Genomic DNA, 13,858 nt, shown 5'->3' with positions numbered 1-13,858 from the left:
CCGAGTCCACGCTGACACCCCGAATCCCCACGCTGACACCTCAAGTCCTCACGCTGACACCCCGAGTCCACGCTGACACCCCGAATCCCCACGCTGACACCCCGAATCCCCACGCTGACACCCCGAATCCCCACGCTGACACCTCAAGTCCTCACGCTGACACCCCGAGTCCACGCTGACACCCCGAGTCCACGCTGATAGATCTCTTCCACACCTGTCTGCTTTCCCCTCAGGTTTCACAGTCACTGGACCAGACTGTCAGGGACGCGGCCTCCCTCCCGTGAGCAGGACTCGGCAGGCGCGCTCGGGGCGGGGGTCCTGGGGCTTCTAGTGCCATGTCTTCACAGGTGCAGACGCCTGGACGTAGGACCTGGACGTAGGACACCAGGAGCGGGCACAGGGCAGCATCATGACCCCCTCCAGAGCTGCAGGAAAAGGCCCCGGGGGAGACTCGAGGAGTGCAGGAAGGACACCCACAAACCAGAAAGTGAGGAGCGCATTACGAGTGTCCACGGGAAGTGCATGGCCTGGGGGGGGGGGCCCGGAGAGGGTCCACAGAGAGTGTCCAAAGGGGGTACAGGGACAGCACTGGGCGGACAGAGCCCAGGATGGAAACGGGGAGGAAGCCCATGGAGGACTGGGGAGCCAGGAGAGTGTCCACAGAGTGTCCACAGGGGCACAAGGGCAGCACTGTGCGAACAGGGCCCAGATGGTCATAGGGAGGAAGCCCATGGTCTGGGAGCCCAAAAAGTGTCCACAGGAGGGGCAGGGACAGCACTGTGGGGACAGGGCCCAGGATGGTCCTGGGGAGGAAGCCCATGGGTTGGGGAAGGGCATCTATGGGAAGGGCAGGGAACTACAGCAGGGTGATGACAGGAGAGGAGGGGCCCACAGCACTGGCAGGGGAGGCAGATCCCAAGGAACGGAGCTCTGGAGTCCTGCCATCGGCACTTGTTCTGTTTGATGAACTGGAGAAAATGTACAGAGTTCATGTTCACCAGCACATTCCTTTGAGAGAGGGAGAAAAGGGGGGTCCTGGCCTCCCTGCTGCTACCTGTCCAGGTGAGGGATAAGTGGGCTAAAATGGTGCCTCCTTGAGACATTATGGGCACGTGTCCTTCCTCTAGACAACGGGTGCCTTCAGAGACATTTGCATCTACTTCTCCAAAGAAGAGTGGGCAGAAATGGGAGAATGGGAGAAATTACGCTACAGGAACGTGAAAAGGAACTATGAGACGCTGATCGCCATAGGTAACTGGAGGTGCTGTACGTGAAAGTGCTGGGTGTGCCCTCAGTCTGAGTCCTGTGACTCCCACCTGGAGGGAAAGTTGGTTCTCTTGGGTCTAAGCTGGATTTTCCTGGCCAGCCCACAGGGCCATTGCTGTTCCTTCTCTTTCCAACTCTTCCTGAGGACGAAATGTGTACTTCCTTACAGGTCTCAAAACCCCTCGCCCAGCTTTCATGTGTCACCGCAGACAGCCCATCAGACCTCAGGGGGACGACACTGAGGATTCTGATGAGGAATGGACACCTAGGCAGCAAGGTGAGGCCAGCGGGATCCTGACGGGACGTGTCTCAGCTACTTCTCAGGCCTTAAAAGAAGGGTTTGTTTACACAAAGACATGAATGTTCAGCAAGGAAGCAAGATGTAAAATGTATAAGATCGTTGTAACGTTATTTGTAGTTGCATTAATTAATGGATAAAAATCTATGACTATAAAGACTAAACTTGAAATAGTTGTCACAGCCAAGAAAGAGGAAGGGCAGGCAAGTGACTTAGAGACTTGGTTGGGTTTGCTTTTTAATTTCTAAATAAAAAGATCTGAAGCAGATGTAGCAGAATGTTTAGTCTCATGTGTGGTAGAAGGTATAGTAAGTCATTAGATGGTTTTCCCATTGTGTTATTACTGAAGTCCATGATGACCCTGGCCCTATCCTGCACCATTATCATCATCTCCATCAAATTCAAGCCTGCTGCTACTACAGTCTCTGTGCCAAATCAGCTCTTTGAGGGTCTTCTCCATAATTTTTTTTGTGGTTAAAATTGATCATCATTTTTAAGGACATTTTTTAATTCTTAGTTTTTTTTTGTTTTTTTTTTTTGTATGTGTACCATCAAATCAGATCTGACTGGTACAGGAGGAGATTGCCCCTTCGTCTCCAGCAGAGCACTTGGTAGATTCGAACCGCATACCTCTGGGATTGCAGTGCAGCTTCTTGCCACTAGGCCACCAAAGTTCACTAAAGACATTGTTTTTGCTTAACATAGATAGGAAACTTCAATTAAACTATTGAAACAAATTTCTAGTGTTAATTTTACAATAGTTCATAGTTACTGGACTGTCTTACAAAAGAATTATTAATATCACATATGTAAATATACATTATGTCTATTTAATCATACTACATAATACACAGAATCTGCTTTTAGTTTTGTTTTTTGAGATTTTTGTTTTGAGTTGTTTTTTTATTTTTATATTGGGTGATAGTTTGGAAGAGCTGCTTAATTTCTCTGACTTTTCCAAGATGCACTGACCATAGCATCAGGTAATTAAAATTACATGTCATCTTCATAAAATAAAAGTGAGAAGCCCACTTTCTTTTCTTCTTGGACAGGAGAGGTTATACAATGGTGGGGGAAAGATCAAAATAGATTTAAGATCTGTGGTTTCCATCAATGAATTTGAGATATTTTTGGATTTTGACAGGAGTTTGAGGGATAAAACCCAATGTTTTGACATAGCTAGATTCTCCTTAAAGAGAAATTGTAAGCCATTGTACTCCAATTTCCTTTCAAGTAGGGAGGTCCATCCCTTTGAGAATGTAACTTTATAAATTATCTACCTTTACTGTTTTACCCTAAAAAAAGAAAAAAAGAAAATCATGGTTTTTCACATATTTTTCTCTACTCAGATAAATCTCAAATCCTATTAAATAGATAAGGTTTATTCATATACATAAGATGAACCAAAGGCAAGAATGAAACATTTTAAGAAATACTTTAAAAATACTTTAATTAATTTTTAATATTAATTAATAATACTGCAGAAATCTTTTTAAAAGTACCCTTACATCCTTAAACTCTCCATTATTCTTTGTCCATATTTAAGTATCTTGAGTGTTTTAAAAATGTTCACTAAGCAAAATAACTTCTGATTTCTCTTCACCTTTCAGCCAAACCTCCTTGGGTGTCCTCCAGAGTGGGGCAGAGTAAACCTGAGAAGGTGAGTATCTCTAGATTCTGTACATGAGCACACCTTTCTCTTGGAGCCACACTCAGGTAAGAGCAGAAGGCTGCATACAGCCCCAGGTTGGCTACCTCCCTCTCCTGATTACTTTAGCACACAATACAACAGTATCACCAACTTAATAGTATTAAGAGCAGCAGAAAGAGTTAGTATTTGTTTTATTTCCACCATATTCCAGACTCTTTGTTAACACTGTACATGAATAAATTTGGTTAAACTTGATTACTTAGTAGATAACTTTAGAACCTGAGGTGAAGATTCAATTTTACTTATTTTTAACATTTTAAGAAACTGATTAGCACCCCAGTAGAAGCATAACAAAAGCATAAAGAGTTGTGGTTAAGTTTTAACTCATCACACACACGTGTCAAAGGTAGTACTCTGCTCCTTAAGGTTTTCTGTGGCTGTTACCTTTCAAAAAGAAATCATCAGGCCTTTCTTCCCAGTTGCTCTGAATGGATTCAAACCCCTAATATATTTGTTCCTAGGTTATGTTAGACTATATGCTATGAAGGTTTTTCAATGGTTGTGATCTTTCAGAAATATACTGTCAAGAATTTCTTCTCAAGTGACCATGAGTAAATTTGAACTTCCAACCTTGTGTTTTAACCATTTGCGCTGTTCAGGGACTATAAATTAACTGCATAGGTTTTAATTAATGATACCACAGAAATTCTTTTTATGTCACTCTAAACAAGCCTATATAGTATATGAATAATCACCATTTTGTGGATGAGACAGAAATGCAGATGTGTTCAGTTACACAACTGAGATTATTCAAATGTACCTGTTTACAAAGCTTGGACTGTTTCCTCCCAGGACCAGTTGATGATTCTAACTTCAGTGTTTCTTTGCTTTGCTAAAGTGCTTCTGTCCTAAGACTCTGAGTAAGGGAAGATTACTTATACCTGTTTTCCTGCCCATTCAATCACATGTAAATATAAGGGCAGTTTATGTGGTGGACAGTCCCAGGTGAAGGAGTCAGAGGCTCTACTTCAAAGGGTGAAACAGCTCTCAAACCTGGAAGCTTCAAACTGATGATTTTAAAGAGGAGTAAGACAATGACTTAAGATAGAAAATAAATCCTTCACATGCTTTTTCTTTGTTCTTTTTATTTAATATTGGTTTGCTTACAAAGTTCGTACACATTGTGTTTCACACTATCTTTCATTCATGTTGTACCTCATACAATCATTCCCATTTATTATATTTTGTAAAATTAATGACCATTGAACTATGCCCATCATTATTCTTTTTTTAAAAAGTATTAATTTGCATATAATCATTCCTATATATCATGTTTTGTACATGTATTTTCTGTTTTATACAACCATTCATATATGTTATGTTGTTGTGTGTCAACAAGTCGGAACTGACTCATAGCTGACTATCCAGTGGATTTTCAGAGGCACTAAATCATGCAGGAGAAAATTACCCATCTTTCTCCCAGAGCGGCTGGTTGATTCGAACCATGTACTTTTGAAATTGCGGCACAGCTCTTTGCCTATGATCACCCTATCTTTTCAAGTCCTCGCTGAACTTTCCCATTTACTTCATCGCTCTTCCCCCCACTAACATCAGCTATCTCAGTGATAGTTTCCCCCTTCTCCCTTGTCTCACCCCCCTTCTCTCCAGCCTCTTCCCCTTTTCTATCCATCATGGTGCTACCAATTGGCCTGTTGGTGAGACTGTTTTCTTTTTATTATCATTAATTTTAATGAAAGTTTACAGAGACTTTGTATTTCCATTCATTCATTGTTGCACTTTTCTCCCTGTCCACCCCTCCACCCAAAACTCTGTTTTCTTGATGTTGAGCTTCAGTCTATCTTAAAGACTAAATAAAGTCTTTGACCTTCTGCAGCAGGGTTGTGTCAGATGCATAGCAAAGGTTGTTGGTAAGTCTTCCTCCAGTCCTGGTGCCACATTCCTCCTTATAAAGCTCAGCCTCCCAAATGTTCCATGTATAGATTGAAAAAGTACAGAAACAGGACGCACCCCTCATGCACTCCTTTCCTGATTTTGCACCATGCAGTGTTTCCTTGCTCTGTTCTGAGAACTACTTCCTGGTCCTAGTATAGGTTTCATATAAGCACAATCAAGTGTTTTGGGATTACTATTCTTCTCGAGGTTAGCCATAATTTGTTGTCACAAAGACAAATGCCGTTGCATAGTTAACGAAACACAAATAGACATTGCTCTGGTACTTTGCTTTTGGTCAAAATCAGTCTGACACTGCCTGTGATGTCCCTTGTGCCACATCTTCTTTAAACTCAGCTTGAATTTTTGGTAGTTCTACATTTTCTATCTCATCAAATGTCCACTGGCTTTTATAAGATCCTTTTTCCCTGTAAGTCTTACACCTCCTCTCACATGCCTTGTTGATTTTAAGCTTTTTTTCTCCCTCCCTGTCACATTCAGAAACATTTGAGAGGAAGTTGAAGAGAGAGCACCTGAAGACATGGGTTTTGGTTGAGGATTCACTATCAGTGGACTCTTCTTCTCCCTAGTCCTCTGGCTGGCTTGACAGATATTGCAGGGTGATTGAAGTTCTAGCAAAGATCCTGTTTGTTGAGGGAAGAAAGGTTCTGTATATGAAAATATGAATCCCAAAGCACTAAAGTAATATTTGTTCTCTTTTAACATATGCCTCTTACATTAAAGGGAATGTCCAGAGTGCCACTCATACATGAATCTAGTTGGAAGGAATTGTCAGGAACATGTATTTTGCTGGACCCAACTGAATCAGGTCAGCCTCAGAAGCCAGGGTCCTCTCCTAGAGAAACAAGCCCCTCTGATCAACATTCGAGACAGAAACTGGGTAAGAGAATGCCTTAGAATTAATCTCTCCATCCCTCTAGAAAGGTTTGTGAGCTTGGTCTAGGTACCTGAGTTTAACCTGGAAAGTAAAAATTAGATGTACTTTCAAACGACACTAAACTCAAAGTCACAGGTCAGGGTTATAATCCACACAGAATCACTAAATGTAAGCTTATCTTTTCTCTGAGTTACAAATTCCTAATCTGACAAATAAGAGTAAAGATATGAAGCCCATATGTTGTGGGAAAGCACTAAATTAAATGTGTAGATACATGTCAGAGACCCCATATAATATCTTTGGTATTGTTGTGTGCTGCCGAGTAGACCCTTCTTTGTTACTTAGATTCATATCAAGATCTGTAGTATAAAGGACAAACTTTAGTGTTTTTGCCTTCACTCAGTGTCTCATCAGATATTTTAAAAATGAACAAATGAGTGACAAAGATAGATTTTTTTTTAAGATAGACTGAGAAGTTAAACTTGATAATGTGGGAGGAACCAGACTGATTGAGAAATTAACTTGATTATTGGAGGAGCCAGAATCTAGAGTTGCAGTAAGTTGTAGTCCATGTATATGGAGTCTTGGCCTCTAAACAGAAAGTGAAGGAGACAAAGTAGAAAAACAGTGCTGATTGATGGGAGAGAATATCATGTATTCGGACAAAGCACGAATCACACTGGTTACTGCACAAATTTGTCCGCTTATCTTCTTCACCTTAGAGCTGAGAAGAAAGGAGGTTGAAATGAAGATGTATAACCTGAGGGAAAGAAAGAGGCTTGGGTACCAAGAAGTTGTTGAGCCCCAGGATGATGATTACCTTTGTAAGTGACCGTTCTGCTCTCAATGGAAGATTTAAACAGCCCCCTTTCCTGAGGTTCACGCTCTTTCTGTCCCTACACTTCATGCCAAGGAATGTACCCTAATGCCACCTGCTGCCTCTTTTAGACTGCAGGAAATATCAGGATATCCTCTATCCTGTATCCTAACTACCTGTCTTCCAGACTGTAATAAGTGTCAGATTATCTTCTACTCATATCCTAATCCTCCTCTGCTCCTCTTTCAGACTGTGAGATGTGTCAGAATTTCTTCATAGACACCTGTGCAGCTCATGGGATCCCAACATTTGTAAAGGATAGACCTGTGGACAGAAGGCATCCAAATCGTTCAGTCCTTACCTTGCCCCCTGGACTGAGAATTGGGCCATCTGGCATCCCTGAGGCTGGACTTGGAGTATGGAATGAGGCATCTGAGCTACCACTGGGTCTGCACTTTGGCCCCTATGAGGGACAAGTTACAGAAGAAGAGGAAGCAGCCAACAGTGGCTATTCCTGGATGGTGAGAAGCACTCACTCCCTGTCTTGGCCTGCCTCCACGTCCTACTGTGTCAGGGGAGGACATGCTAGACACCACAGGGGTAGCAGGCAAACTCTGTGTAGTGTGTGACCTCTGTGTGACCTTGGAGTTCCTGTTTAAAGTCAGAGAGAAAGTGAGGCCAGATAAGGAAGCTTCTACCTCTGCTCTAACAATGCACACAGAAGGACACATGCTGACAAAGGGTCATGCCATTTCATGTCACAGAAAAACAAATGGTTGAGGGGCACTGAAGAAAGCAAAATTACTCAAAACTTACTGAAAAAATGTCTTGACTTATTTTTATGAAACTCAGATCACCAAGGGGAGGAACTGCTATGAGTTTGTGGATGGAAGTGATGAGTCTTGGGCCAACTGGATGAGGTAAGGACAGATAATGGTTGGTTTCAGAGAGACAGTACCCTGAACCCAAATCTTCCTTCTCACCACTCTCCCTCAATAGATATACATTCTCTCTCTTATTGTGTTTCTTCAATACAACTCTCTTTCATATTTTTATAACAATTTGTATATGTATTGACCTATTCATTTTCATTCATTAATTTTTGCATATTTTCCACTCTCCCTCTCCCTTCCCCATCCCCCAGTTCAGTTTCTTTTATTTTTTAAATATTCACTTACTGTTGCATAATTTCCTTCCTCTCCCTCCCCCAGTCCACTTTGCCGATGTATCTCTTATTGTGGACTGTTGTCATACATATAATGCCTAATCACATATTCCTTTTAAACAGTTCTTTCCTTCATCTGTTTCAATGCAATGATGATTATATATACACTTCCCCTAATTTCCTCCCAACTCCTAATGTCAATCCTGCTTTATAGCAGTGCTATTATGCAGCATTTGTTCTTCTGTGACTGAAGTATTTCACTGAGCATAATTTCCTCCAGAGTCACCCATATTGTATAATGTCTCATGAGTTCATTATTTTCCAGTGTTGCGTAGTGTGAATATTTTAAGATGTTTAGAAATAAGTGCTTTGAAAACATATGACTGCCAAAAAAATAAAAAAAAAAATCTGTCTTGGAGTAAGTGCAACCAGGATATTCCTTACAGGCAAGAATGGTAATAGTGAAATGTCGTCTCACAAATATTTTTAGGAGTCTTGTTAGAAGGAGCTAGTCCTCAGAAAAAGACATCATGATGGGGAAAGTAGAGGGTATGCAAAACAGAGGAAGAGCCTCCATGAGAGGTATTGACAGATTGACTTTAACAGTGAGCTTGAGTATGATGGAGATGGTGAGGATGGCACCAGATAGAGCAAGGTAGCACAGGGTCACTATGAGTTGACTTGATAGCACCTAACAACAATTTGCATAAGCATATGAGCTGGACAGGATGGCAGGGACACATATGGAGAACCCTCTTCTCATGGGAACTGATTCATACTTCATTTATCTAGTGGACATTTATTATGTACCTCTTGTAACTTAGGATTTGCTATTCAGGGTGAGGTCCCACAGTCCATATCTTGGTGGAGGCCATAGACTTAGTAGAGATAAACATTAAATAGTCTTGTCATAGGAGTAGTTAACTATAATTATCATATTATAGTACCAAGATAACCTAAGATAAGAAACCTTCCATAGAGAAGGTCAGTAATCTTCCAGAACCAGTGAGATTAAATGTGTTTTGAAGACCATATGAGGTGGGCCAGAGCCATTGGCTCATGATCCAGACCCTTCCTTCAAATTCTCATTCCATTGTGGTGCAGAATGAGAAAGAACTATAGATTGCCTCTCACCATGAAGAAAACAAATCTCCTCACCATTGAGCCAATAGACAGCATCATAATAGAGAAAAGATTAAGGTTGTTAACAATTTCATATTGCATCATCTCTCTTGGCACCAGCAGTCAGGAAATAAAAAGATGACTTGAACTGGGAAATTTTGCTGTCAGAGACCTCTCCAGAGTGCTAAAGAGAAACTTGGTCAGTCTAGAGACTAAGGTGCACCTGATCCAAGCCGTGGTATTCTCAATTGCTTGCTATGCGTCTGCAAGCTGGACAATGAATAAGGATGACAGAAGAAGAATCAATGTTTTTGAGTTTTGGTGCTGGAGTCTGTCTTGGAGAGGGTGAAACCAGGTTGTTCCTTGGAGAAAAGAATTTGGAGACTCCATTCACAAACTTTGGGCATATTGTCAGGAGGGGCCAGCCTTTGGAGAAGGATATCATGCTTGGAAGAGTAGAGGGTCAGTGAAAGAGAGGAAGACCCTGGCAAGATGGATTGACACAGTGACTGTGGCAATGGGGTTAGGTGTATCAAAGATGGTAAGATTGGCTCAGGATAAGGCAGGGTTCAGAGACATAGTCAACTTGATGGCACATAACAACAACATAAGAACATGGTGAGAGCAGGTGAGAAAAGTGGCTAAGTGTGGGCCAATAAGAGAAAAGCCTATCAGAATAAGGCAGAATAAGTTGAGTAAAAATAATGTGCAGTTATTTAGAAGTCACAACGAGTACTACTTTTTTTTTTTTCTTATGCAAGACAAATTAACTTAGAGTTTGGAGAAGGTACATTCACTCAGAGTGTGTGTGTGTGTGTGTGTGTAGCTAGTCAAAATGCGGCGAGTTTGGAAATAGGCCTAGGAACATGGTTTCTTTGGCCAGCCCAGAGCATCCTCTGTAGGCCTAGTTGGGAAGAGGATCCCATGTGGTATCACAAAAGAAGGTGAGATCGAGCAGAGAATTCCTGTGAGCAGGGAGGGAGTGGGCAGCGTGAGGACTTGGGACATAAGGAGGGAGTGGGACAGCCTGCTTTGTTCTGTCACATCCACCTCAGGTATGTGAACTGTGCACGAGATGAAGAGGAACAGAACCTGGTGGCCTTTCAGTACCACAGGCAGATCTTCTACCGGACCTGCCGCATCATCCAACCTGGCTGTGAACTGCTGGTGTGGTACGGGGATGAGTATGGCCAGGAACTGGGCATCAAGTGGGGCAGCAAGTGGAAGAAGGAGCTCACCAAAGGGACAGGTGTGTACTGAGGACCTTCTCTTTGCAATTTTTTACAATCTAACCTGTAATGAAAGGTAATTTCATATATCTTTTACTTTGAAATAGTTTTAATACTTTTTAAAAGACTTGCTTAATTTTTTTTTTCAGGTTTGTTCTGGTTTTCTTTTTCAGTAGTTCAAAAAAAGTGTTTAACAGTGTAATACTAAAGGCAGGAAAAAGAAAAAACTGCCACCAAGGCAGACCCTGTGGCCTTTTTAGTTCTTTCTTCTTAATGATCTCAATATTTCTGAAAATTATTCATATGCTGTCGTGTATTCATTTTTATCAAGGAATTGTTGGATTACCTCCTGCCTGTGGTGGAACGACGTACCAGGAACTTAAACTTCAGACTGATCCATGCTTGAGGAGAATGGCTCTGGAGTAGCTGACACAAGGAACATTGTGGAAGAAAATTTATATACCCCTGTGTGGTTCACTGGAGATCCATGCTGTGCAGAAGATCAGTCACAGGGAAGGCAGAGAGTGTGGGAAAGGCAGGTGCTGCAGGGTGTCAAGGTGACCTCCTTCAGAGCCTTAGTCAGAAGGTGGCTTGAAACATAAAACCTGTTGCCAAAGGACTTTGGTAGAGAAGCTCTGTACAACCATTCAAAGTGGAGTCATACAAAAAAGTCAGGGTATAAGAAGAAAAAGTGGGTAAAAAGGTAAGGGAGACTCAGAGTTAAGATCACAAAGACATGGAAGCAGGAGAAATAGGACCTGTCATTCACACTACAAAACTGGGATCTGACTTGAATGTAATGAAGGCCACTGGGATGTGAGCTGTGCTAAGATGATGATCCAGGCTATAGTCTTTGCAATTACATGCTATGCATCGGAGAGTTGGACAGTGAATAGGGATGATAGAAAAAGAATTGATGCCTTTGAGTTACGGTGCTGGAGAAGAGTGTTGAATATACCATGCACTGCTAGGAGAACAAACAGGTTTGTCCTAGAGAAGGTGCAGCCAGAATGTTCCCTGGAGTCAAGGATTCTGAAGCTTTGTCTGACATACTTCGGGCATGTTGCAAGGAGGGACCGGTCCTTGGAGAGGGAAATCATGTTTGGGAGAGTGGAGGGACGGCGCAGGAGAGGAAGACCCTGGATGAGATGGATCGATTCTGTGAGTGGAGTGGTGGGAATGAATGTGTTTGAGACGGCGAGGTTGGCACAGGATAGAACGACGTTTAGGGCTCTTGCACATAGGGTCGCTATGAGTCGCAAACGACTCGATGGCACATAACAACAAACACCTAACCACTCAATATGGATTGAGGCTCAATGTCAAGAAGACAAAGATTCTCAACACTGGACCAATTGGCAGCATCAGGATGGATGGTGAAGAGATTGAGATTGTACACAGCTTTAGCTTGCTTGGCTCCACAGTCAACACTCTTGGCACCAGTAGCCAGGAAATTAAAAGACATATTGCCATGGGAAAGTCTACTGTTAGGGACCTCTCCAAAGTACTGAAAAGCAGTGGTGTCTCTCTGGAGACTAAGGTGCATCTGATACAGGCCATGGTCTTCGCAATTACATGCTATGCATCGGAGAGTTGGACAGTGAATAGGGATGATAGAAAAAGAATTGATGCCTTTGAGTTGTGGTGCTGGAGAAGAGTATTGAGGGTACCATGGATTGCTAGGAAAACTAACAGATTCATCCAGGAAAGGGTTAAACCGGACGGCTCCTTGGAGGCAAGGATTTTGAGACTCTGTCGAACATACTTTGGACATGTTGTAAGGAGGAACCAGTCCTTGGAGAGGCACATCATGCTTGGGAGGGTGGAGGGACAGCGCAGGATTGTAAAACCCTCTATGAGGTGGATTGATTCAGTGACTGGGGTAATCGGGATGAGTGCATCGAAGACCATGCAATTGGCACAGGACAGAGCAGAGTTTAGGGCTGTTGTACATAGGGTCACTATGAGTCGCAAATGACTCAACAGCACGTAACAACAACACCTAACCACTGCTCCACTCCCCATATGGGGCCTCTGCACATAAGACTCAACTCAGTGTATTCTTCCTAGGTGGAGAAAGTGGCACATAGGGCATCAGGAACAGATCTCTCAGGAGAAAGAACAGCTCCTGATACTTTATCTGATTGTTGACAAGGCTGAAAGGGGCCTGTGGAGTGTAGGAAAGGCCACTGGGTTTCAGCTAGCTCAAGTGTGAAGGTTCCTCTGATCCCTGAAGGTCCTGAAGTATAGTTGTTGTTAAGTTTTGTCGAGTCATAGGCAACTCATAGCGACCCTATGAATGAAAGATACTTGTGTGACTTTCATCCTTTCTCCATGTTCATAGGGTTTCCGGAGGCAAGCTATTTACAGAAATGGATACCACTCCTGCTTCCAAGCTTGTTTTAATTGGGGAGCTCCACCCATCACCTTCCACTATGTAACCATTATTGTATTATGACACATCAGTGTCACAGTGTTCAGCCTCACAGCAACCACAGGTTACCTCAGTACGGCAAGTGGACACACCAGGGCTATATGACCTAGAATGTTTGACCAAAAACAATGAAAAGCAGGCCTGAGGGCTGCAGATTAGAGCCATCCACCTTTGGCTTGGACCAAAAGTGATGCAGAAATATAGAGCAGGTCTTATTTTCAGACTGATAAGAGACTGAGATAAAAAGCAGGTTTCTAGAGGAGCACTTTGCAGAGACAGAGACAGAGAGTAGTGAACATAATAGGCCCAATTACATGGAGGTCTTTCCAGAGACAAAGCAGAAGGCCAACTTGTCTACACCATTTATGACTGAAAATTTTCTCTTCCAGGAAAAGCAAAACCAGAGATGCATCCCTGTCCCTCCTGCTTGCTGGCCTTCTCCAGTCATAAATTCCTCAGTCAACACATGAAGTACACCCACTCCTCGCAGTCCTATCCAAGACTACCTGTAGGAAAACATCTCCAAAGAGAGCACCCCCATCCAGAAAACCAGAAGCAGCATCAGTGTGAGCAACATACCTGGAATGACAAAGTAGAAGATAAAAAGACAGAAGACAGGTCCAAACCTTTGTCTGAAAGGAATAAGGAGGACATTCCAAAGGTCTCCTCCAGTCTATGTAAAATACAGATGGGGACCTCTAGAGAGAGTGACAGAAAGATGAAGATAGAACCCAGCCCAGGCCAAAAAGTGAATCCGGAGGACACAAGGAAATCATTTCTGGACATAGAAAGGTCAAGAAATGGAAAAATCAGAGATACGGAGTCTGGGTGGAGCTGTAGTAATAAGTTAAATTTCATCACACACGAGAGGACGCACTCGGGGGAGAAGCCTTATGTCTGCAGGGAGTGTGGGCGGGGCTTTAGCCTGAAGTCAAACCTCATTAGACACCAGAGGACGCACTCAGGGGAGAAGCCTTATGTCTGCAGGGAGTGTGGGCGGGGCTTTAGCCGGAAGTCAAACCTCATTA

At 42.8% G+C, this 13,858-nt stretch overlaps 1 pseudogene; it reads left to right on the top strand.

Moving 5' to 3' along the window:
* The window catches only part of LOC102875702, a 29,822-nt pseudogene that overhangs the window by 3,837 nt on the left and 12,127 nt on the right, over positions 1-13,858 (top strand).

Source organism: Elephantulus edwardii, unplaced genomic scaffold, assembly GCF_000299155.1.
Source record: "Elephantulus edwardii isolate Elephantulus edwardi_28Jun2011 unplaced genomic scaffold, EleEdw1.0 scaffold00004, whole genome shotgun sequence".
Taxonomy (NCBI): domain Eukaryota; kingdom Metazoa; phylum Chordata; class Mammalia; order Macroscelidea; family Macroscelididae; genus Elephantulus; species Elephantulus edwardii.
Note: the sequence above shows the minus strand (reverse complement) of the source record. Positions and strands in the feature narration are given on the sequence as shown.